Raw genomic sequence first — 22,081 nt, forward strand, 5'->3', positions numbered from 1 at the left:
CTTGAGCAGTTGCTGCTGAAGCTGGTGGCTTTAGAGGTCCTGAAGCCTAGTGGTTAGAGAGGTGCAAGGGAGGCCCTCCCCCTCCCTGCCTCCACAGCAAAATGCTCTTGGGGGGCAGCTGCAGTGGAAGGCATGGCAGGGGAGGCCTCTGTAAATGGGGGGGGGTGTTTAGGATGTGGTGCCCTCAGGGCTAGACTTCGTGGTCCAAGCCTGGGGCCCCACAACCTAGGCGTGGGGAAGAAACACCCACTAGGAGCAGGCAGTAGGTGACAGTGGCCGCCTGGCAGAGCATCAGTGCCCAGCGTGGGCACGTTAGGGCTGATGCCCGTTGTCACAGCATCCCTTTTTCTTTCCTGAAGAAGCCAGCTCCTGCCATCTTGGTTTCTCCAGGAGTGCCCCTCCCTCTCAGGGACTGAGCATGGCGGGGGGGGGGGGCAGCTGCAGCCAGCTGCTGCCTGGCTCCACGGTGGGCTTTCCAGAGCAAAATGGTTTGGGTCTTAAAGGAAAGGAAAGAATGCCTTCCTGATGCTGCCTGCTTCCCTCCAGACGGCTGCTTCTCAGGTGTGCAAATGGCCTTGAGAATGTGGCTTGCCCCCCCCCCTGCTTGCTTCCTTGCCCCCCAGTTCCTGAGGGCACCAGAGAGCTGCCTGGGCTCTACAGGGACTTGGGAGCCACCCTGTCGACAGCCATTTGCAGCTCACTTTCCCACAGTGGGACCCCGGAGCACCCGAGGGCTCCAGACATCTCCAGCGTCGGATTCTTGAGCTGCGGTTCCGGCATTTCAGGGGGTTGGACTAGATGACCCCTGGAGGTGCCTTACAACTCTACAGTTTTATTATTCTTTTAACCTATGATTTCCACACCACTTCACAATCTCAAAGGAACCTCGAAGTGGTTTACAACCTACCTTAAATAATTTGTAAAATTTCAAATGCTGCAAATGAGAATCAGACACAAGCGCAATAAGGAAGTGCAATAAAGCCTCTTTATAAATAACATTAGCAACTATAAATGAAATAATAATAATAGTAATAATAATAATAATAATAATAATAATAATATTTATACCCCACCCTCCCCAGCCAGAGCCGGGCTCAGGGCGGCTAACACCAATAAAATCACAGTAAAAACATATTAGGGAAAAGAAAAGAAAAAAAACAATTTAAAATACAGGTTAAAATGCAATTTAAAATACAGCCTCATTTTAAAAATGCATGAAACAGATGTTGTGCCCACAGTTCCTCCCCACAAATAGCAGCCTTGGCTGTGGATGGGCTGTGGCCTTCAAAGAGAGTGGCTGTGAATCGTAAATCTGTGAGGGGCAAACTGCAGAGCCCAGGATGCTTTGAGGGGGAAATGTGCTCCGCAAGTGCTTCAAAGGGATCTGGTGTGCAGGCAGAGGACTGGACTTCCAAGCAGCAACTGAGGCCTCACAGGAAGAACAAGAGAGCCAGACCCCTTGCCTCCTCCTCCCAGCCAGGTGGGGGCCAGGCTCACTCCCCCTCCCCCCAGGGGCGTTAAGCAAGTTCAGAACCCTCCAATCATTAACCTTTATTGATTGGCTTTATTTGCATTTTGCATGTAAGCCACTTTGGGAGGGTTTTGACCCTGAAAGGCAGCCCAAAAGTCCTGGTAACAAATACTTCTAATAGGTAGGCAGATGAAGGTGATGGACTACATGGAACTGGCGGAAATGACCGGCAGAATCCGAGACCAGGGAGAAGAGTCAGTGGAAGAAGATTGGAAGAAATTTAAGGACTACCTACAGAAACATTGTAAAATTAATGAATGTTAGAATGATGTTGGATGAAAAGTTATGTGGTTTTTAGCTACAACGCTATAAGGAGTAGGAAAAAAATGGACTATTAACAGGCAAAAATTTAATGTTACATTATTTTAAGATTAAAGATTAGGATAAATAAAGAGGGAAAGGATTTGCTGAACTAACAAATTGAACGGAAATACAAAAAGGGAGGTGTGAGGAGGTCCGGGAAACAAGCAAATGAAAGATAAGTGATTGAAAGATGGAATTGTTTTTTTTAACTATTTTCATTTTGTTTTTCTTTTTTTTTTGTTTTTCATTTTGTAAAATTCTAATAAATATCTTTTTTTTAAAAAACAAATACTTCTAATAGGTAAACAGTTCAGCCAGTGTGGCCAGCAGTGGGCTTTGCTGGGATCACCCCAAGGGGCTGAGGGTGGTCTGAGCTGCCCTTGGCAAGGCAGGATTGCATCCAGCCCCCTCAGACCAGAGCAAAGGCACGAAGTTAGAACTTAAAGGAAATGCAGAACTGAAGAGTTCCTGTCCAGCTGTAACTCCACTGCAAAATGGGGCTGAGGCATCATTCACACACCTCAAATATTTGCATGAGCTCCCTCCACCCCACCCCCCCAAATAGGCTCATGCCTTTTTCAAGTTAGAGGGGAGAGAGTTTTGCATGGAGCGTCTTTAAGACAGCCATGCGCAGAGCAAGCTCAGCACCAAGTCCCTTAACATTTCACTCTTCAGCACAGCGCAGTCTAGAAATAGCTGCCTCTCACATCTCTCCGGAAATTCTGAGGGAAGAAAAATGAAATCAGCCTGTGCTTCTGGTGTGTTGAACTTTTAAATAACTATGTTTGGTTGTAAAATAATAATAATAATTCCTAGGAACTGTCATTTGTTAAGGGTGCTAGGAATTACAGCTCTGGGGTAAGCAACAATTCCCAGCATTTTTAGGGGTGGAAATGTACTTTAAATGTGTGATGTGTACACATCCACAATCCTGAAAAGGATGGGAATGTGGAGGTAAGGGACAGAAACCTGTAATTCAGCTGAAATACATGCTGTTAATATTGGGTGGAGACAGATGAAGACTAATTGCATGCTTTAAAATGCGGGTGTTATCTCATCATTTGTGAACCGTAAAGGTAATGTATAATTCACTTAATTGATGCTGTACTCCTAATGGGTCCTGATATGAGCCTCTGAGGCTGGGAATGGCAGACTCTGCCAGGGTTAAACACTGTCCTGGCCACAGCAGGGTCTTCCTTTTACCACCAATGGCCACCCAGGGAGCAAAGACGGACGACCATTCTGTGGTTCTGTGATCAGTTGAAAGCTGACACTGGGCAGTTCCACAGGACCCCAAACAACGCACCACGTGCAGCTCTCCCACCCCATAACGCAACTCTGTACAAAGCCACTCCCCATCAGATGAGTGAAAGCAGCAAGGAAGCCTCTTGGAATGGTGGCCAGGATTCGCAAAACTCCAACCCCAAATGCCATTCATGGACATCCAGAACTTCAAGAAGTCTTATGCTATGTTGGATTTTGCAGTTCTTCAGAGGGGAGTTGGAAGAACTTTGCAGACTGTGAATGACTGAGTGAACCAGAAGGCCTAATCACAAAAGGGAAGTGCATTGTTGCAGCACAACAAATGAGGACAGAGATCCTAGATCTAGAACTTATCTAGACCAGAACTCATCCATCCACCAAGGATGTCAAGGTCTAACCATGGGCTGCTGTAAGTGATCCAAGTGGACAGTGTGATGGCCAGGTTCTGGAAGGGGCAGAAAGAACAAAATCTCATGCTGTGACTTCTGATCTAGAAGAACTGGATCAGAACAATGGAAGGATCCTTTAATCACATGATAGACCTTAGGAAAGGTGAGCAGCTGACCTTTGTGAACTGTAAGGCTGACCTGGCTTGGTTCTCAGGTCCTCCTTTTCAAGGTCTATTGAGATACTTCCCTTGCCTAAGCACTGAAGAATATGTCTGTTTGCTTTGGCACGCCTGATCAACATGACCCACAACGCAAACTCATTTACAGTAGCAGAATTTCAGTCATTTCTGGCATCTTGCAACTTTTGCCATATTGCCACCAGCTCAAATTACCCTCAATGAAATAATGGGGCAGAGAGAGCAGCACAGACTGCCAAGAAAATATTGAGACAGGCTGTCCCACCTGTTTGCTCTTGTAAGCTACAGGTCAACTCCGTTGATAGCAACTAGATATGATCCAGAATCAGTGCAATTCAGTGTGAAAACTATGCCATTTAGATCCAGAAGAGCAAAGAGGGAGCTTCTAGCATCAGGGCTCGTCCTCCACACTTTTTTTTTGCCCCACTGTTTCCCAGCTTGTGTCCAGGTGCTTCCACCCCTAACCCACCACCAGATGCTTCTCCCAGGAAAACACACTCTTTAAAGCTGAATTGGAACCAAGGGCAATTTGGGTTTTCTGCCCAGAGTCAGTGGTCAAGAGTGGGTTTTTGTGGAGAAAGTGCCAGGGCAAAAAACAGAAGGGGGAAACTGCTCAGACACAAACCTGGAAAGCCCGGACCCATGCCTCCAATGTGGAGCAAAGCTAAGAGTGGATGAGCCCTCAGTCCTGCTGGAGAACAGACACGGCAGAACCCAGTCCCTGCACAAGGAATCAAATGTGATCTACTTTGCAGAAACCAACAACTTGTTCTTGAGAAGGTAGAATCGCCAAACACAGAAGCAGTACCCAAAAATCCAAGTTCCTCTACTGACACTGCCTGAGCCCATTTGTAAAATTGACATCCATTGCTCATGCTTGGCAAACCCTCACCATGATCAACTCCTGCCCAGAGTCCTATGTCCCCAATGTGGAAGGATGTGTGGATCCAGAATTGGCCTCCACAGTCACTTATGGACTCATTGTTAAAACCGTGTTTATGGAAGACAATCTTACTCGACTACAAAGGATTGCCAAAGAAGAAGAACTCCAGTCAACTTATTTGGAAGCCTCCAGGATTTGGAGATGAGGGAGGGGTTGCCAAGCATTTCAACAGTGCCAGCTGATTTAATGGCTTCCCTCCCCTGCCCCTTTAACACTGGGATAGAGACTCTGCAGCCCTTGAGAAGCTGGTGGGCTATGACTGCCCACCATCCCTGGCCATTGGAGATGGAGCCCAACAGCATCTAGAAGCTCCCCCCCCATCCCTGCCCTGTTTAGGGCATCCCCTTCCCTAAATACATGGATTTCTCTACCCCGAACATTCCAGAGAGATTTCTTTATCAAGTAAGCATCTTCTAACAATTAGCTCCCATTAAGGAGTCAGTTTTCCCAGTAGTGATGTATGGAAGTGAGAGCTGGACCATAAAGAAGGCTGATCGCCGAAGAATTGATGCTTTTGAATTCTGGTGCTGGAGGAGACTCTTGAGAGTCCCATGGACTGCAAGAAGATCAAACGCATCCATTCTTAAGGAAATCAGCCCTGAGTGCTCACTGGAAGGACAGATCGTGAAGTTGAGGCTCCAATACTTTGGCCACCTCATGAGAAGAGAAGACTCCCTGGAAAAGACCCTGATGTTGGGAAAGATGGAGGGCCCTAGGAGAAGGGGACGACAGAGGATGAGATGGTTGGATAGTGTTCTCGAAGCTACAAACATGAGCCTGACCAAACTGTGGGAGGCAGTGGAAGACAGGAGTGCCTGGCGTGCTCTGGTCCAGGGGGTCACGAAGAGTCGGACACGACTAAACGACTAAACAACAACAACAACAAGGAGTCATTCTGAGCCATTAAGGAGTCATGAAGCAGTTGTTTTTTCAAAGCAGCAAAAAAAGCTAATGCTATACTAACCAGACTGTATCAACCTAAGTCGAGTGTCCTGATCAAAAGTCACATTCTGCCCCACCCAGAATGCCGTGTCCAGTTCTGGGCACCCCAGTTTAAGGAGGGTATTGACAAGCTGGAACATGTGCAGAGGAGGACAAGCAAGATGCTGAAGAAAGAAAGCCCTATTTATGAGAAATGGTTAATGGAGTTGGAGATATTTAGCCTGGAGAAGAGGCGACTGAGAGGCGACAGGATAGCCATTTTCAAATATCTCAAGGGCTGCCCCATGGCAGACAGAGCAAGCTTGTCTTATGCTGCTCCAGAGGGCAGGACCCGAACCAATGGATTCAAATAACAAGGAAGGAGATTTTGACTAAACATTAGGAAGAACTTTCTGTTTGACAGTAGAACAGGCCATCTTGGGAGGCGGTGGACTCTCCTGCAATGGAGGTTTTGAAGCAGAGGAGGTTGGATAGCCAGAGATTATTTAGCTTGGTCATTTTTTCATTTTAAAAAATACGTATATACCACTGTATCATAAATAAATACCATGGTGGTTTACAACAATATAAAAACATAAAAACAGACAATAAAGGTTTTAAAAAGTTAAAAACAAAAATAAATTAAAAACAGGCATCAGTAGACGATTGTGGAGGATGTATTCTTAACTGCCTGCATAGGCCTGGCAAGATATGAAAGTATTCAGCTGGCATTTAAAAATTGGCCCAGAAGGTGCCTGCTAAATCTCTAGTGGCAGGGAGTTCCACAGGACTGGGCCGATGACACGGAAAGGTCAGTTTCTCCTTCCTGTTTGGGGCTAGATGACCCTTGGGGTTCCTTCCAGGTCTACAATTCTATGTTTCTATCATTTGGAGCTATTCCTTTTCCTTTTCCCAAAGTGATCCTGCCCGGCTTCAAGGCGAACCCACCGTCACAGCCAGCAAGCAGCAATCTTGCAGGACTCTAAAGTCACAAATGGGAAGAGGCCGTCATAGCTCAGCCCCAGTGCAGCTGCGTTGCATGCAGAAGGTCCCAGGTGAAGCTTCCCCCTCACAGCATCCACATGCCAGGAAAAGGTTCACCCTCGGGCCAATGCCAGGGGCTTCTGCAGCTATTCGATGCACAGGACCCTTTGCAGGGGGTGGGGGGGGTGAGAGACTTCTGCTCCCAGCCCTGGCAGGGGAAGGAGGCAGGCGGAGGCTCCTGCTGGGCCTGGAAGAAGCCTCTTCCCTGGGAAGCACCTGCAAATGCTTGTTGGTTCAGGAGGCCCGGGATCTGCGCAGCGTTGACACCCCAGATTCCCAGTGATAAAAGCTGCTGGGCCGGTTGGGAGAAGGTTCTGCTCCCTGCAAATTAAAGGGCGTTGGTCTTGCCTGGAAATTGCTTCACCTGCCTTTCTGAAGAAGGGGGAGATTTCCTGGTCGGCCAACGAGGGGGACACTCCTCCTCCTCCTGAATTGACTGTTGCCTGCTTGGACCCAGGTCTGGCCTTAGACGTGGGCTGGGGCAGTGCCAGGCTTGGCACAGCTCCCTGGGCTTGTCCACACACATGGCAGCAACCACAGTCACACATCACACGTGCAACACCAACACCGCCTTGTTTGCACAGCTGCAGCGTCTCATGGCAACACACACACAGAAACTGGTCCCCACCACACCCAGCAGAGCCTGCGCACACGGCAGGACTTGGCAGGGAGGGGGGCAAACCCAGCACTGCCCAATCTGACCCTCCTTTATAGAGACTCCCATCCCCTGCCCTGGTCCCTTCTTAGGGAGTCACGCCCAACCAGACCCTTGGCCCACCCCTGTCAGTGCTGCCTGCTCCCAAAGGCAGCCCGGGCTCTCGAAGGCTTTCAGACAAGGGACGTTCCCAGCCCCACCTGGAGGGGCTGACATTGGGAACTGGACCTGCAGCAGCAGCAGCAGCAGCTCTGTCCCTGGGCTGCCGTGGGCCTGGACTCACAAGCAGATCCGTGTCTGGCTGCTTCGAAGCCCACATGGAGCTACTTCATGGGAACACGGCCCGGAAGTTGCTCTTGTCACCGTTTGCACCCACCCACTTCCACCCCCTGGATGCAGGCTGAAGGCAGAGAAGGAAATCTTAGGCATTGGAGGTCCTTTGCTGAAGGCTAATTGCATTCTGATGGAGGTGAGCTCTAATACAGAAGAACAAACCCCTGTGTTGCAAACTTAACACAACAAGCAACACACAGACCAGTATACTAGATAGCACTGTAATTCTTATTGCATAATATACATGATTTAGTAACAAAAACAAAATGTGTGCACTTGTAAATTCACTAATTTAGCTCTAAAGCATGGGTAGGCAAACTAAGGCCCGGGGGCCGGATCTGGCCCAATTGCCTTCTGAATCCGGCCCGCGGACAGTCCAGGATCAGCGTGTTTTTACATGAGTAGAATGTGCCCTTTTATTTAAAATGCATCTCGGGGTTATTTATGGGGCATAGGAATTCACTCATTTCTCCCCCCCAAAAAAATATAGTCCGGCCCCCCACAAGGTCTGAGGGACAGTGGACCGGCCCCCTGCTGAAAAAGGTTGCTGACCCCTGCTCTAAAGGGAAGGGAGAGCAGCTCAGACTGTCTCAAGCAGCTGACCTGGGATAGCATGAAAGGGAAGCAAGTGGGGAGCTTTTTAATTGAACCCCACGGCCTTGGTGGAGTTCTCTGGGGACAGAGCCTCTCGCCCCTTGCCTTGGGCAGAGGAGGGCATGCTCCGCTCCAGGTGCCCCCGTGTCCTGGGCCAGCTCTGCCTCAGGCTCCACAAGTTCATGTGTGGTTATTCATTTATTAATCTATGCGTCGCCTTCCACGTGACTCTCAAGGCCTTTTTACAGGCACACCATAAAAAATGCTGAAAATAAAAAAGTACAAAACAACAATTAAAGATGTGATCCAAAACAACACAGAACCAGCACCAAAGGCAGAGAGGCCTTTTCACTCAGCTAGAATTTTTCCCCAAGTCAAATCTGTCCCTGGTTGTTTATGGGAAGTGACAATCATGGATGCCTTGCTGGGACTCAGGAGGGATGCTGTCCATGGAAGACGAGTGACCCCCCCAAAAGGCCTGCCCCGAGTTACTGTGGAGGGGGCTCTTGAGATCTGGGGGGATTTGAAGAAGGAACTCTTCTGCAGGCCAGAGTGGCCGGCTAGGGGGCATGTCAGGGATCAGGGTCTCTCTCAAGTTCCCTGGGCCTGAGCTGCATTGGGCCTGAGCTGTTAATTCCAAAGCCTTGAACTTGGCCCAGAGGCAGAATGGCAGTCAGAGCTAGTCCCACAGACAAGGTCACAGCTGCAGCCTCATGAGTAGACCCTATGTACATGGTTGTACATAGGCCCCCACCCTCACATTATCACAAGGAAGGAGCCTGATGAACGCACTCAATATCCCACCTTTGCAGCAGTGGCACTCCAGACACTCTGCTTGCTGGGGGGGGGGGTCTCTATCTCTAATTCCCCAGGTGCCTTTGTAGCATCCATAGAGACCCACGGAAGGAGGAATGATAAAAACCGCCTTTAACATTGCGCCACGACAGGCTGGCAAGTCACACCTTTCAGCAGGCAATTATTCTGCAATTATGTGGTTTCAGCCTAATCCAAATGTAATTATGTGGAGAATTGCTGTTTATGAAGAGTGGATTGGCGCAAAGGAGCCTCTGGCACAAGGTAGTTGGTTGGGGACAAGAGGTACCAGGAGATGATGACCCAGTCTGGCCACCCAGGCAGCTCAGGAGATGCGAGGGAGGGAGGAGGGGGCCGCATTGGGGCTGGGAGGGAGCCTGGAGCAGCAGTGATACCAAGGGCAGGAAGACCAAAGACGCCTTGGCTGAAGGCCTGAGTGGCACCAGCACCACACAGGACACGATCCCCACCTGCTGCAGGCAGCAGGGCCCCTTTCACACGAGGGAGAGCCCCTGCTGACCCTCAGAGCACCCAGGGACCTCTCAGTCTGCCAGAGGCTCAGCCCAAGGAACACCCTGGCGGGTGCCCAGATCATTGCCAGAGCATAATTTCAAGGACTGCTGTGTCCTGCCTGACTGCCTGCCTCCCACAGCATCCTCCGGGAGCCCCAGAAGTAGTTTAGAGCTGGCCAGGAGTTAGGGACAGGTTCTTCTTTTACTAGTATATTCACTTTCAAAACACTTTTTTTCCTGAAACTGCAGTCTTGTCATTTTCAAATGTTTGCCATCCGCCTTCCTGAGCATTCAGGGATCAGGTAGGAGGGGGGAAGTTTGTGGCTGACTTCGGGGCTGGCCCATGCCTGCAGGAAGAGAGCAGAAGTTCCTGAACCCAAGAGGCACTCCAGACATGGAGACGTGAAGATGTTTCATAGCAGCTTTCTGGGGTCCCAGCCAGGGGGCGGCAAATGGGTGCCTTGTCCAGGAGCTGTGCTTTGCTCCCTCCTCCAGAATTTTGTGTGAGTGGAAAATTGTCTTTTGAATTTTTGTCATGACAGACAGTGACAGCTTCCACCTTGCTTTTATAACAGGAACAATTTAAGACTAGGAGCCCCTGAAAAAAAGTGGTGAATAAGGCAGGACTTCTGGATCCTTGGGGTCCCTTCCAACTTTACAGTTCTATGATTCTAGAGAGCAAAGGCACAGCGAAAGTCTCTTCTGGAAGACCCCACCCCGCCCGCCAAGTCTGCTCACCTTCCCTGACTGAAGGTGGATTTTGCAGGACCGCTCCTGTCACTCAAGAATTGCTTAAGGCAGCCTGCCTGGTAACCAGAGAACCTTTGCAGATTTAAACGCTGGACCTCTGTTTGCAGAGATGGAGTCAAACTCCGCTCTGCCCCCCCCCCCCACCTGGGCTGAGAAGGATGGGCTGCTTTTTGCACTGTGGATGTACCCCTCTGAAAGCATCCCCCCTTTTAAGTATTTCCCCAGAGACACCCCCCCCCCAAAAAAAAATACACTCTGAAAACCTACATTCACATACATGCGCCACAACTTATATCAGCATACATCCTTTGGAACTGGTCTTTGGTTTTCTGAAGAATTTGTAAAGGAAAGCATTCTTGTAAGTCTCAAACTCCATCTCACTGGCTTTATCCAAAATGCTGTGCCTGCGGTACTCGCCCCCTCCCCACCCCCCAACTGCTTGACCAGGGCTGCACAGAAGGGCGCTTACTCTGCTTCTAAACCCAGATTGTGTGTTTATTGTATTGCTCGTGTGATACAAGATTAAAGCAAAATTTTGGATAAAACTGGTTTGCAACTTTCTAGTTACAGCATAAACTGTTTTCTTGATGTTTTGGTCTCCCCTTGTTCACTGTCCCCTTAACATCCTTTTTTCTAAAGAAACAAAAAGCATGCCAGTCACTCAGTTGGCACTCTTCTCCTGGGGGTGCTCTGTGCCCCATCTGGAAAAGTAGTTCCCCCTGCTGCCCCCATGTGACGGGGAGGGCACTCTCAGGGCTGCAGACAGGGGCAGGGCAAGGGGCACAGACCCATAGCACAAACCTGCACCTGCTAATTCATAGGCAAATTTAGGCTGACTTGCAGAGCAGCTGGGGAGAACCTAAATTTGGGCTCTTGCTGTCAGGCCTGAATTTGCCTCTGGACAAATGAGGATGCTGGGTGGTCCCAGGGGTCTCATCGGGACTGTGATCTGCAGCACCTTTGGTCACCACTTCTGTAAGTGAAGCGCACATTTTGTATTTTTGCGTTGTGAACTGCTCTGTGATCTTCGGATGAGGAGCGGTATACCGTATAAATGTAAATGTAAATAATAATAATAATAATAATAATAATAATAATAATAATAATAATAATAAAGATTAAAAACACACCCACAGCATGAGATTAAAGGACCACAGAGCTTCCCCCAAATAAGCCTGGGAGTGTAGTTTACCCACCACAGAGCACCAAGAGCAACCAAGGATTCCTGGGGGGGGGGGGGGGGATGCCATGTGATTTAAATGGGCTTCAGATGTAAAGGAGAAAAGAGGCCAGAAATGGGGGGGCGGAGCTCTAGCAGAGACGACCCAGGGGCTTGTGCCCCCTGCCCACCCCACCTAAGAGGTAAGTAAGGAAGCCCCCCTTTCTGTCCTGCATCTGGACCTGATCCTGCCCTTTCCAGTCACTGCCAGCTGCCTTTCTAGACCGCGCATCTCACTTCTAAGCCTGCCTTCCAGAGCTTATCCTGCTCCTGTGAAGGAATGGGGAGTTAGCACAAGATTTTCCAGACCGGTGCAGGCTGGGGGCTTGCCCAAAGACCCCTTCAGGAAACGCTAGTGGGGCCCACAAAGCCAAGAGCCTTGGCAGCCCCATAGCTGGGCTCTGGATGCTCCCCGCTCCCCCACCCCCGGCCTCATGAGGCTCTGGATAAACCACAGGCACACAAATGTGGGGGACACTTTCATGGAAGGGACCCCAAAGGTCCAACCCCCTGCAAAGCAGGAATCACAGCTGAACAAATGGACACCCAACCTCAGTTTAAAGCCTTTCTTCATACCAGCTACTTGCCAAGAAGTTGCATTTCTTCAGAAGGCTTTGCCTCTCCTATTAGAAAAGTGAAAATGCCCCTAACAAATGAAGATGAAAACTCCACATGGATAAAATTAAATGCCTGACTAGCCAGTGGTGCCTGCAAAGGTGTCCCTTGTGAAGAGGAGGCCAGCAGGTCTGGCTTCACCTGAAAAAAGACCATGAAGGTGCAAAGGGCGTGTCGCTTGGAAGGGGCCACCACTGGAAAGGCCCACGAGCTGCTGGAGGAACCTGGAGCAAAGACCTCCTCCTCCTCGCGGCACCTGGGAAGCACCTTGAGCCCTCCTGAGGCATTTTCTCTGCCCCCTGATGCCTCACCTCTGACTGGCACAGAGAGAGAGGGTACGGGCCTAGAGGGCATCCTGCTGCCACTGCTGCTGCCTTGCTCCTGGTCCTGCCAGCCTTCACCAGAGATGCCCAGGGAGCAGCGTGGGCACCAAGGGCAGGCAGAGCGGCTGGTGGCAAGGTGGCAGGGAGCAAACAGGAGCAGAGGCAGACCTAGGCTCCCTTGAACCCTTGGCAAGGACACGTTTCAGCATGGGGAGGTGTGATTTTTCGCCCCCATACCTAACCAATCCCTAGGTACGCCCTGGAACAGGAGACCCAAAGGGGAGCCCTCGGTGGTGGGCTCGCAAGCACTGCAGGCAAGAGGAGCCACCTGGGCAGAGAAGCCTGAGGGCATGCATGGAAGGGGGGTCTGCCTTTGAGGCTGCTTCCCCCCCCCCCCAGACGTGTCCCCCGGCAAGAAGGCCTGCACTGGCTCCCAGCAACACGTGAGGCACCTGCCTGCCACAGGCAGCCCAGCCCCATGGCGCTGCTTCTCACTCTCATATGCCTGCCCCTGTCAAGGGCACCAGCGCCCAGCACTCCCAGTGGCCTTGCCAAGGGGAGCAGAGCCCCCCACTCGCCCCTGTTCCCCAGCTGATGGCCCCTAACCAGGCATTCCTCAGTCCTACCTGTGGGTCCTCTGCCAGGCAGGTCCTCTGCTGTTGCCGCCGCCTCCTGCTGCTCTTTCCAACTGTGCCAAGGTGGGACGGCCTGAGCGCAACCTTGCTTTTATGTCCCCGCCCTGGGATGACACACTGGCCCAACCCAAGTGGTGCAAACACGGGGAGGGAGGGAGGGAGGGAGCGCTCCTGCCATACACCTGCCTCTTCACTTCGCACAGGCACTGGAGGGGGGAGGGATGGTGTTCCGGAGGGAGGGGATGGTGTTCCAAAGGAAGGGTGCAAACACACGCGCACACAGAGGGATTTTGTGCAAGGCTGCCTGGGATGGGCAAGAAGAGTGTCGCTGGGGGAGAGGGGGAGACCGGGGGCTCACGGAGCACGAGAAGACCCTTTGGCGGGGTCCGGGCTCTCAAGTGACAGGAGCAGCTTGGAGGCGGTTTTGGTTCCTCTCCAGCTTGTCAATCCTAATCCTTGCCCAGGTGTGTCTGCAACGGAATTCCTGCCGCCTGATCTGCCCTTCGGGGCTTTCCCCGTCCTGCTGCCGCAGCAGAGAAAGCGAGATTCGCCAGCGCGGCTTCCTGGGAACGGGCCGGGCCGCGTTGTGCAAGTCGGGGTGGGAGCAGCGTGGGTGGAGAGAGCAGAGAGAGGGAAGCAGTTCTCCCTTCCTCTGAAGCAGAGGGGCCATCTGCGAAGCTGAATGTTGGAAGGGTCGGGGCAGATTGAGGAAATGTTAACCTGTGGAACTCACCGCCGGAGGAGCCAGTAATGGCCATCAGCCTGGATGGCTTTGAAAGAGGGCGGGGCAAATTCGTGAAGGACAAGGTTTTCTGTGCCTACTAGCCAAGATAGTTGTGTTCCACCTCCTTTCTTAGTGTTCCACCTCTGAAGGCTGGTTGCAAAGCATCACCAGTGGGGAGAGCCCAGCATTTTGCTTGGGCTCTGCTGGGGGGGGGGGGGGCTTGCCCGAAGAGGCAGGCTGCACTCAGCAGGCAGAACAATCCAGACGAGCAGCAACTACCCAACGCCAGTACTCCTCCAGCCAAACTGGGGGGCGGGGGTCAATTTTTTTCATCAGCGTTGATCACAAGGCAAAGCTTCTCCTGGTTTAAATGCCAGCCTCAGCCCCCTCTGGACAGGGCAGAAGAAGACCCTCCAGCCCACCCTGCCCTTGCCTACCCCGCTGCTCTGCTACATGACATGGATCCAGCCCCATCAGGATGAGTTGCCAGCACTCTGTTCTGCATCGCCTCCCCCCCCCCCCCCAGTCCCAGGGAGAACTGACATGGCCTCAGCCTCCGTCTTGTCTGCAGAGCTGGGCTGGGCGGCCCAGTGGGAAGAGTAACCGGGCTGGGAGAGCAAGGAGAGCAGCTTGCTGTGTGGGGCTGCTTATTCTTCCAGAACCATCCTTGCGAGAGGAAGAGGAAGAGGAGGAGGCAGCTGAACCTGCTCAAAGTTTTGTGCAAGGCAGTTCAGCCAGCCGCGTCTCCTTTCTCGCTGTGGCTTTTGGCCCCTGTGGACCTGGCTTGGTACAGAGAAGGAGAAGATGCAGGAAGAGGTGCCAACTTGAAAAAAATATTGGGCGGGGGGCAGGTACGCCCCACCCCACATAATTGATCACGAGATTCAGTGCACACACACCATTTGAATGGCATCAACTTGGGGGAGAGCAGAGTTGGGACTAGGAAAAGTACGCAGAGTGCTGAGATGCTCTCTGCAAGAACTCCCTAGTGCCGGGGCTTCTCAAGCTTGGATCTCCCTCTGCTGTTGGACTGCAACTCCCATTGTCCTTAGTAAGCCGGACCAGTGGTCAGGGATGATGGGAATTGTGGTCAAACAACAGCGGGAGGCCCAAGTTTGAGAAACACTGTGGTCCCAGCCCTAGACATCTGGGACACAAGTTCAGGGCCGGATTTAGGTTTAGGCTACTGAAGGTAACGGGGCCCTTTATATGTGATATTTTAGGGAGCAGGTTAGCAGGCGGGGCCCATGACTTACATCACAGGAGCCTACACAACACAAAACACTGTTGCTGTATGTACGTTTTATTTTAGTTGTTTTTTATCTTTTTATCTTATATTTTGGAAATGTACATCCAGGGTTTTTTTCTTTAATTTTTTGGGGGGGTCCCAAGAGAGTGGGACCCTAAGCTATAGCTTGTTTAGCTTATGTGTAAATCTGGCACTGCACATGTTGGAAGTCAGCTGTGTCTCCACCAGTGCGCAACCCGTATAAGTCTATCAGAAAAGCCCTGTAGGAGCTGGATCAGGCCCAAGGGGCCCACCCAGTCCAGCTCCTTGTTCTCACGGTGGCCAGCCAGATGCCTCAAAGGGAAGAAGCCCACCAGCAGCAGCCATTGTCCCCTCCTGCAGTTCCCCGCATTGGGCATTCAGAGGCAGACTGCCTCCCACAGCGGAGATGGAATATCGCCATCATGGCCAGCAGCATTGACAGCCCTCTCCATTCATGCCTACAACCTCCTTTCAACGCCACACAAACCGGTGGCCACCTCTGCTTCTTGTAGCAAATGCCCTCGTTCCACGTTGCACTCACTGTGTGCACAAGCAGTTCCGTGTCAGAAGGTGGGGGGCTCTCCTTCATGCCAGGAGCTCCTTCTGCCAGTCGTGCTTCTAGTTGTGCGTGGGTCTATGATGCCATACATGTATCTCCAATTGCTGGTTAAATAAAAAACGTATGTTCTTTGGTTCCAGATGTCCCAGCCCTCAGCTTCCTTGAATGCCTGCGAGTTCTCCTCTTCTGAGAGAGGGAGAAAACTTTTCTCTCTCCTCCTTCTCCAGGTCAGGCGTGACTTTATACACTTCTAGCATGTTACCACGTGTTGACAATACAGAGTTAAGTTTCTGCCACGCGCATTCCTTGAGCTGGGGAGCGTCCTTGGCCAGGAGCCGATGACACAGTTCAAAGACACGGAAGCGCCAGCCACCTCCTCGGAAGGAGCCGGCCAAAGCCACCCCCTGTCGCCCTGAGAAGGAAGGAATGCGCCACCGCCGAGTCTCCGCCACAGCTTCTCACGGCTCGAGGGAGTCGGCTGGGCGGCTCCTGCCACCCAGAGCTGATTGCCATCACCTGCCACCTGGATGTGCGCACTGTCTTCCTGTCGTGTTTGGCCCTCCAGTAATCGGGGTGTAATTTGTGTTTGTCTTGAGCTCCAGCCTTGCTAAGGAGAGGACAAAAACCTCGGAGGCAGAGGCGGCCTGGGGTCTGGGGCGAGGCAGGCAGGCAGGCAGGCTTCCAGGAAGCGAAGGAGCCAGACACGTCTCGAAACTGGAACGCGGGGAAGGCGTCGGGCCGGTTGGCTGTCCCTCGTGGCCCCGTGCAAGAGGGCCAGGCCCTCCCTCTCTCCGCAGGGGCCACAGAGTCTAGGGATGGAGGGCCAGGGTTGCAGGCAAAATACGGCTCTGGGTCCCCAGTGCCCCAAGACCCACCGGGGAAGATAATAACACAATAAAATCCGAAACAGGACCAATTAATTGCGCATTCATTCCAAGTGCAAACTATGTAGTTTAAATAATTGAACAAAACTGATGAGCTTGATAATATAATAATAATAATAATTTATTATTTATACCCTGCCCATCTAGCTGGGTTTCCCCAGCCACTCTGGGCGGCTTCCAACTGAATATTAGAAACAATACAGCGTCAGACATTAAAAACTTCCCTAAACAGGGCCGCCTTCAGTTTTCTTTTAAAAGTAAAATAGTTGTTTATTCCCTTGACATCTGCTGGGAGGGTGTTCCACAGGGCGGGCGCCACCACCAAGAAGGCCCCCTGCCTGGTTCCCTGTAACCTCACTGCTAGCAGCGAGGGAACCGCCAGAAGGCCCTCGGATCCAATGATTCCAGCTTTTCAAAGTCTGAGACTCCTTTACACCTCCAGCGCCTCCCTGTTGCCACCCCCTTGCCACTTAGCACCCCCAGGTAATCCACCCCAAGGGGGCAGGACCACCCACTGTGGGGACCACTCCTGTGAAACCATCTTGTGCAAATTTCCTAGCCTGGCAGCCAGCGCAGCAACTTCCCAAGACGTGGAATGGCAGCTGCAGCTGCGGGGCAATACCTGGTTGCACGTTTGTAAGAACCTAGTGTGGCTCTTTGGAACTCCCTGCCAATTGATGCTGAGCAGGTGCCTTCACTGTACTCTTTTCGGTGCCTGCTTAAAACATTCTTGTTTAGACATCTTGTTTACCCAAATGCTTAGATAGTTAAGCGATTTTAATCTGCTTTAGCATTTAACTTTTGGATGTTTTAAAATAATGCTGTAAATTTTTATTAGCAATGATTTTATTGTTTTATCTGTTCTGTAAACCGCTTTGAGGCATTTTTTTTAAAAAAACAACAACAACAATCAGATGGTATATAAACATCATGAGATAAATGAATAAATAGCCCCGGCCCCAGCTAAAGGACTCCGGCACGCAGCTGACCCGGTTGGTGAGTCCTGTGAGGAAGGTGTAGCGCGATTGCTGGGCAGCGGCGGTTCCCTTTCCCAGGAAGGCCGTGGCAGCGGCATTTGCATGTGGTTTATCTTCCCGGCTGCTTTGTTTGAGATAACGGGCAGCTCCACAAACAAGGCTGTCATAAAGACTTGCGCACCGAATTTGCATATGAAAATATTTGCAAATGTCTGCAAATGAAGATGCACAGGTGAGCCCCTGCATGTGAACAGGGAGGGGTCCCGTAGCCCCCAGATCAGGAAGGAAAGTGGGGAGGCGCCAGCCCAGCCTTGGGCACCAGCAGAGGGAGGGCTTTCTCAGCACCCAGGTGGATGGCAGAGGGTCCCCCCCCCCCCCGTTCTTGGCCGCCTTGTCAACCTGGGGTGTGCCTATTGATCTTGGCATTCGCAAAGCAGGCAGAGCCTTGGCAGAGTCCGCTCGCTGCCCTCCTCCGATCCAGGCATGTCCTGATGCGCTCGCTGGTGGCAACTGCCGGGAGGGCTGCCAGCTGGCGGGGGGGGGGGGGCGTCAAAGGACGACTTGTCAGTTCCACGGAAAAAGATAAGGCGGCCGCGGCTCCTACTAGACATGTTGGCTGGATCAGAAGAAGGCCAGTCGCTAAGGGCAGATCTACGGGACTCAGCACCCATGACTTTTCCGTTCCCAGGGCTGCCACTTCCAGCACCCTTAAGGAACTACGGTTCCCAGGACCCTTGGGGGAGAGCCTCGTGTTTCAAATGTCTAGGGGTGGCTCTGCCCCTTGCGCTCCTGAGAAGGGGCCTGGCCATGGGCATGGAGGGCCCAGTGGAGGCTGCTGGGTTCAGGATTAGGCCTTCCGCAGCGGGGGCTCAGCACTCCCTCAGCGCCTCAGGCTCGGCAGGGCAGTGGCAGGGCAGGCAGCGGCTTCAGCACCGCTAGACATGAAAGGCCTCCGAGGAATCCGCCTCGCCCCTCACTTGGCAGCCAGGCAGCCACGCCGCCCTCCGCTACGGCAGCAGAGGAACCAGGAAGCAAAAGGGTCCCGCGTGGGGCTCCCAGATCCGCAGTAAGGGGCTGAGCTGCCTCCATCACCCCAGGGCTCAGCACCATGGGCGCACCCACGGATCAACCCGCAACTAAACTCACCAGCAGAGGGCTTCAGAGGCCGGTGGGGGAGCAAGAAGGGGGCCAACTGAGCACTGCTCCCACCCAACGGGACAGATCCATGACACAGACTGAGTTGCTACAAGGGAGGAGGAAGCTGCTCGTTTGCAGAGCCAAGCCTTGAGGGAAGTCGCCAGAGCACTAGGGCAGGATTGGGGCTCCTGCCCAGAATGAGGCACCTGTCTCTGCTCCAGGAGGGCTGTTCAAGCCCGTCCTGGGCCCTGTGGGAGGAGGGCTGAAAGGGGCTCTAAGAATTGCTGGTATCCGTCTGTCTCGGGAAGTCAATGGAGGAGAGCGCCTTTGGGGGTGAAGTCAAACCGCTGGAGAGTTACAGCGCCTGCTGTGGCTGTAGAGGCCGATACGGGAGACACGTTTGCAGCTGCTGGGGAGAAGCCAAAATATGATGGGGCAGGAAAGGGCCGTCTGAGCTTCCTCTCCTTAACACGCCCCCCCCCCCACAAGCCGGCGTAAGCAGCACCCGCCCCCGCGCTTGCTGTTGGAAGTGGAGGCTGGCTCCCCCCTCCCTGCTCCCCAACATAGGCATAGATGAATGACCTCATGTCTCCTCCCCACAGCTTTAAAAAATCTCTGCGCTACGTGTGAATGCTGTGAAAAGGGAACAGTGTTCCGGCCCAGCGGAGGCAAAAAGGCCTCAATTGTGGGGTGGGAGTGTGGGGAAAGAGCTCTCTGTGAGCCCCAGAATGGTCTTCTCCCGGGACATCAGACTTCAAGAGGAGGAGGAGGCTGTGACCTGCCTTCATCCCAAGGATGCTCGTATCCGGAAAGGGTGAATCACCTGGGCAACTTGGCCCGTCTCTGCAGGAGGCGCAGCCCAAGAGCACCCGGAGGATGCCTCAGATTCCATCCCGGAGCAAATGCGGGTGGGACAGGCGGAAAAAATTACTTGGCAGTTTCTGCAGAGGCGTCAAAGCCAATGACGTGGGGACGGGGGCAAAACGCCAGGAGTGGGGCAGAACTTGGGAAGGGCTTCCTCAGCGGCATGAGGCGTCTTGTTTGGCAGCGCGCAGGGTGGATGGGGCCAGCCTTGCCCACCATCCTCCACCCTAAGGATTCCGGGGACCACCCCCCAGCCCCGCCAGACATGGACGAATCAGCTGCCCCCTCGGGCTGCCGCTCTGCTTGAAGCTGGTCCAGCAAACCAGACTCTGAATTCTCTGGCCGAGCGATCAGCCCCTGCTTGTCCCGTCCCAAATGGTGGGTGGCTGCAATTTTCATTGGGACCATGGTGGGTGGGGAAACGGTTAACCCCCCCTCCCTTCTTGCTGCACTCCCATCAGGCTGCACTGGCTCTTGGAAAGGAAATGGTTAAAGGGCTGGGGCCGACTCGTAGGGAGGCGAGATGAAGGTTCCTCGAGAGGGGAAAATGGCAGGGCCGTTCTGTACAAAGAAAGCAACATTTTCTGCGGGGGGAAGACATGAGAGGAGGAGGCCTTGATGTCGACCTTGTGCAGATGCCCAGTGAAAAGGGAGTGAGCCAAGCGTGGCTCTTCTTTCTCAGCGGGTGTGTGGCTGCAGAAAGGGTCGCGCTGCTCTCCCCCGACTTTGGGGAGGTTGCCTGGAGTGGACACCTCCCCGCCAACGTCTGAATGCCTTCCCAGGGGGATGAAGGGTGCTGTGGGCTCCTTGGGACGGAGAGGCCTGCCGGCGTCAAAGGATGATCCACTGCCTAGGTATTCGCAGCAGCAAATGACGCACCAGGCGAGAGCTTGTTCCTTCGCACGCCTCGCAAGGAAGGCGCCTGGAAAGCGCAGCGAACTTCCTTGAGAAAAGCCGAAACGAACAAAAAGGGCAAAGCTCCCGCCTTGCCGCCTGCGCGTCGCCGTCGCCCCCCCCCCACGCCCCAGGCAAGAGGGGCTGGGCAGGCTGGGTGGATGGTGCTTCCCAGCCCCACCCCTTGGGGGCGCCAGACTAAAGCTGCCCAGCTGAATGGGTCCATCTAGTCCCGCACCCCACTTCCCAAAGGGAAGCCCCCGTGCAGGGCAGAAAAGGAACGCAGCACACACACACCCATTACTATAGGGCTGGAAAGGGGAGGGAGGGAGAGAGGAGTATTTCTCACTTTTCTAAAAGGTCAAGGGAGATTTCCTCCACCCCCAAAATGGCAGAGAGGGTCATTCGGACCGAGGACAAGCAGAGCCGTGAGTGCTCACAGGTTGGCAGTGATCCCAGGCAGTGCTAGAGGAGGAATTCAAGTTGAAACCAAACCAGCAGGTTAAGTGGTTAGAGCCTCGCCTGCTTCCCCAAGGGCAGATGGCAAGACTGGCAGCAAAGCCAACAGGGGATTGGGAGTCCCTGTCCCAGGAGAGGCCGGCTGCGTAGCACAGGAGCAGCTGCCAGGCTGAGCTTAAGCCTCTGCTGGCACAAAGCAAATGTGTTTGTGTGAACAGGAGGGGTGTGTGTGTGTGTGTGTGTGTGTATGTTGATTTCTGAGCCAGCCCCCCTGTCGCTTTGCCAGGCTCTGAGCTTTCTGTAAACATCGCCTTGCAGTGCTGGCACACTTGTGGGCGCCAATAGTCATCCAGGCTGCAGAGCCTCTCGCCCTGCCCAGGAGCCCTGAAACCCAGCGCCAGCCTGGCTCCCATAGGCACCCCTAAGCTGGGGGAGGTTGCAGGGGCCACGAGGCAGAGCTTGGCTTCCGTGGGGCGGGAGGACAATGGAACATTCAGGCGCCTTTGGATCTCAGTGTAAGAGGCCCGCTGGAAGTCTGGCAAGGTCAAAGCCAGAGGCCACAGAGCTCTCATGCCACCTGCTGCAGGTGGGAGAGTTGGTGGGTGGGCTGAGGGGGTGGGACCAAGCCAGGAGGAGGGATGGGGCCTGATCTGGCTCAGCCACCCCAGACCAGTCAAAGGGTGTTAATGCAGTGGGAGGGAGGCACACACGCTCTTGCCCAAAAGTCGTCCAACCTGTACAGGCAGACTGAGAACCCCAGTAGAGCCAGATGGAAGCTCCCAGCGGAGGCTGCCTGGGCCACCAAGGAGGAAGAACTGGCTGCCCAGCCCTCTCCAGGGAGCCTTGCGGAGGTGGCCTGTGGGGACCCAAGAAACAGAGGAGGAGGTTTCTCAAGGTCCAGGGACTCCCTTGGCCGGGCAAAACAGACAATGCGCCAAAGATCCCACAGACGAGAGCAGGCGGGGGACAGGTTTGGGCAGCGCCGGCAGCCAAGGTGTGCAGGCAAATAGCTCCCTTTGATTCTGCCTCACAACCGCTTCCTGTTTGTTTAAGACCAGAGAGCCAAGCCTGCCTCGTCTTGGGAGGGGGCAGAATGAGACAGCGGCCTCCATTAGGGAACAACCCCCCCTCCCTGAACAGGCCAGCTCTTCCAGGTCCCCAGGCCATCCCAGTGTGGTTTTGGTCTGGGGCCTAAAGGGAAATGGACAGAGTACACATGCACATTCAACTGCCTAGTCCAGTGGTTTTCAACCAGTGTGCTTTGGCACCCTGG

The 22,081-nt window shown here is 53.1% G+C and overlaps 1 protein-coding gene across 1 annotated transcript in view; it reads right to left on the minus strand.

The window, feature by feature from the left end:
• Positions 1–13,107, minus strand: part of EPPK1 (epiplakin 1) — a 37,319-nt gene extending 24,212 nt beyond the window's left edge. Inside the window, exon 1 of the mRNA XM_028735860.2 lies at positions 13,032–13,107. The gene's annotated coding sequence lies outside the window, so the exon portion shown is untranslated. The remainder of the gene's footprint in view (positions 1–13,031) is intronic.
• Positions 13,108–22,081: the final 8,974 nt, after the last annotated feature.

The sequence above is a fragment of the Podarcis muralis genome, chromosome 8 (assembly GCF_964188315.1).
Source record: "Podarcis muralis chromosome 8, rPodMur119.hap1.1, whole genome shotgun sequence".
NCBI lineage: Eukaryota > Metazoa > Chordata > Lepidosauria > Squamata > Lacertidae > Podarcis > Podarcis muralis.